We start from the raw sequence: 4,122 nt of genomic DNA, 5'->3' as shown, positions 1-4,122 counted from the left end.
TAGATAAAGTTGAAGGCTGGAAATATTCACAAGCATTAAATTCTTTTCAGAGTTTGACAACCAAGCAAGCATTCTTTTCAGGTTGTCTAAAAAATTCCCCTTGAATTCAGATGGATTTCAAAGGTTCAGTGTTATTTCCCATGGAATATAAAAATATTACACACTAATTGACTGTCATTAAAATTGGCATCTGTGACTCCAAGAAGTTTTGATTGGCAGAAAAGCCCAGACACATTTCATCTCTTCTTTATTTGGCCAAAGGAAAAGTTAACAAATGAATGACCCTGGAAAGTAATGTGTAGAGGATTTGTATCACCAATTCCAAACCTGAATCACTCTTCATGCAGTAACAAGGCTAGCTAATGCTCCATATTTATGCCTCAGATAAGGCAACAGCTAGACTTTTGTGGTCTTATCTTCAAAATGAACTTCTTCATCATACTTCATATTCCTGAAGGCACAGGATGGGGTCAGGACTTCCCCTAAGATGCTATAAAGATCCAGGACCTTTGCTTCCACACTTTAAAAATTTCAAAATACTCCCATTGACCAGAAAAGTCAAAAAAACTGCTGTGCCTGGAAAGCAATATTCCTGATTACCTGGCTGCCCACCGAACCACCCCTCAGCTGATTCATTCTCTCATTATCTCCCAGTGTGAGACTCTAAACCAGCAGAAAGCTTCTGCATTGCAATGAAACCATACTCATTCTTTTATGATCTAAAAGGTGCTTCCTCTCTAGCTATCCTAATTCTACCCAGATATGATCAGCAGAATAAAGACCCCAATTTCTGGAGCCTGTGACTATGTCACCTGACACAACAAAAGGGCCTTTTCAGATATGGTTGTTAACAATCTTGAGATGGGGAGGTTATCCTGGATTAACTGGGTGGGCCCCATGTAATCACAGTGATCCCTATTAGTGAAAGAAGGAAGCAGGAGAAGCAGTCAGAGAAGGACATTTACAGATGGAAGCAGAGGACAAAGCTATGTGATTGCTGACTTTGAGGTTGGGAAGATGAGCCAGGAATACTGCAGCCTCCAGAAGAAACCAGATTCCCCCCTACAGCCTCAGAAGAAATGCAGCCCTGCTGACACCTTGATGTTAGCTGATTTTGGACTTCTGACCCCAGAACTTTAAGAATAAATCTGTGTTTTAAACCACTAAGTTTTTGGTAATTTGTTACAGCAGCAATAGGAGGTTCAAGTCTCACTTCCTTGGAAGTTTGACAAAAGCACTCTAACTCACTCTGCTTTTCCTTAAAAATTACCTTGAATATCTATTTGAGTGTTACCATTACATCTCCAGTGTAATAAGTCTGGTAGCAGTAAAATTGCATTTTGTTATATCAGTGAGAAGTTGTGCTAAAGATCCACATAATGCTGGGAACAGGCAAGCCATTAAAATGGATAAAAGCACTTACAGTTTGTTACAAAGATAGGAAAAAAGACATGTCTGTCTCTTTTTACCCTGTTTAGGAATACTTTGCCTACTCTAAAGTCAAAATGATATTCTGCTGTGTTTTCTTCTAGACAATTTTTGTTTTACTTTGTAATTAATTTTAATTAATTTTATATGTTACATGAGGAAGGAAATGAAGCTTATTATTTTTCCTTACAGATACCCACTGCTCCAGAGCTTTTTGTTGAAAGGTTCCTTTTCCACATTGAATTAATTTGGTGTCTTTATCAAAAAAGAAATTTATATATGGATCAATCTATTTCTGAAGTCTCTATTATGTTTCATTAATCTACATGCCTATCTTTAGACCAATATCACACTGTCTTGATTATTATATCCTCATAGTAAGTGTTAAATCAGGTAGGGTAAGTCCTCCAAATTTGTCCTTTGTTTTCATTCTTCTTGTTCTTTTGTGTGTGTAGATGTGTTTCTAAATAAACTTTAGAAACAGTTTCTTTAAAAAGACAGACACCCTGCTGGGATTTTTAATAGAATTACATTGCATCTATAGGTCAATTAAGGATAACTATATTTTTATAATATTGTACATAATCATGTCCCTACAGTTTTTTTCCCAACAGTATATTTAAAAATATTTAAAATAGGCCAGGCACAATGGCTCATGCCTGTTTTCCCAGCACTTTGGCAGGCCAAGGCAGATGGATTGCCTGAGCTCAGGAATTCAAGACTAGCCCGGGCAACATGGTAAAACCCCATTTCTACCAAAAAGATACAAAAAATTAGCTGGTTGTGGTGTTACACGACTGTGGTCCCAGGTACTTGGGAGGCTGAGGTGGGAGTATTGCTTGAGCCTGGGAGGCAGAGATTTCAGTGAGCTGAGATTCCATCACTGCACTCCAACCTGGGTGACAGAGTGAAAAAATAAATAAATCCATCTCAAAAAGTAAAAAATAAAAGTAAAAATAAAAATATTTAAAATATACAGAAAAGTCAAAAGAATTCTTTTCAATCATGAATGTGTGCTGAGTTTTGTCACACTTTCATTGCACATATAAACATGGTTATGTTTTCCTTTCCTTTTATTGTTAGTGTGGTAAATTCCATTGAATGATTTTTGACATATTAAGCCAACCTTGCATTCCTGGGATAAACCCCAGTTGGTCATGATGAATTATTCATTTATTTGTATTCTTGGATTTAAATTGTAAATTTTTGAGAATTGTTGAATCTAAGTTCAAGAGAGATAATGGCCTGAAAGTTCCTTTCCCTGTAATTCCCTTTCTAGGTTTTGTTATCAAGGATATATGTCCTGATGAAAGGAATTGAGGAGTGTTTTGTTTGAAGGAATTAATCTGTGAAGCCATATGGGCTGAGCAATTTTTTGAAGGATAATTTTTAACTAAAAATTCAAATTTATAAATAGACACAGGTATATAGATTTTTAATTTCTTTTTGTACTTGTTTTGGAAATTTTTCCATCACATCTAAATTGTTGAATTTATTTGCACAAAATTATTCTTGATACTCCTCTATTATCTATATTGCTTGCAGGATTGGTAGTGAAGTATTATCTTTCATTCCTTATATTAGTAGTTTGTGTTTTTTCTCTGTGTTTTGTTTTCTTTTTTTTTTTTCCTTGCAGGGGAGAATAAATTTAGATAGGGTGTTCTTACTTTTATTATTTTTATATCAAATTTGTTGACTTGATTCATGGTTTACTCTTTTTTTATCTCTACTCATATTCTTACTTTTGTAACTCTGGGTTTAATTTTTTATTTTGAATTTTTTTCTTTTTTATGGCTTATTTTTATAGCTTCTTACTCTACATATTTATAACCATAATTTTGCCTTTAAGTAGTGCTTTGGCTGCATCTTATAAATTTTGATATATTGTGTCTTCATATTATTTAATTCATAATATTTTCTAATTCATCTGTGATTCCTTCTTAAACCTATTAGCTGCTTAAGAGTGGTTGCTTATTTCCCAATATTTTGTTATTTTCTAGATTTATTTTATTATTAATTGCTAACTTAATTTTCTTATGTTCAGAATAGTATATTGTGTATTTCAATTCTTACATATTTATCAAAACGTATTATGATCTGTCATGTGTTCTATCTTGATGAATGTTCCACATGTATTAGAAAAGAATGTGTATTCTATAGTTATTGAGTACAATGTTCTAGATGGTTTTCTTGTTGGTCAGTATAGGTGTTCATCAATCTGAATGCTTTTATTTTTGTATATATCTTCTAATTATTATTGACAGTGGAGTGCTAAAATCTCCAACTATTACTGTGAACTTTTCTGTTTCTCTTTAAGTTCTGCCATTTTTATATCATAGTATCTCTGTTATGTGTGTACCTTTCATGTTTTTATGTTCCTGATGAATTGATCCTTTTATCACTCTGAAATGACCCTCATTACCTCTAGTAAAGCACATTTCCTTGAAGTCTAGTTTGTGCAATAATGTGTGAATTTGCATGGTGTATTGTATTTTATACTTTTCCATTGGCTTTGTTTTATATTTATTGGGACTCTCTTATAAACAGCATATAATTATGTGTTGCTTTTCTTACCTAGTCTGACGATCTGCCTTCTACATAGAGTTTCTAGCCTATTTAAATTGAACACAATTATTAATGGAATCTTGTTTAATTCTATCAGCTTGCTATGTTTTCTTGTTATTCCTTCTGGGT

Source organism: Pan paniscus, chromosome 4 (genome assembly GCF_029289425.2).
Source record: "Pan paniscus chromosome 4, NHGRI_mPanPan1-v2.0_pri, whole genome shotgun sequence".
Lineage (NCBI taxonomy): Eukaryota > Metazoa > Chordata > Mammalia > Primates > Hominidae > Pan > Pan paniscus.
The sequence above is the reverse complement of the archived record's forward strand: the minus strand, read 5'-3'. Positions refer to the sequence as shown.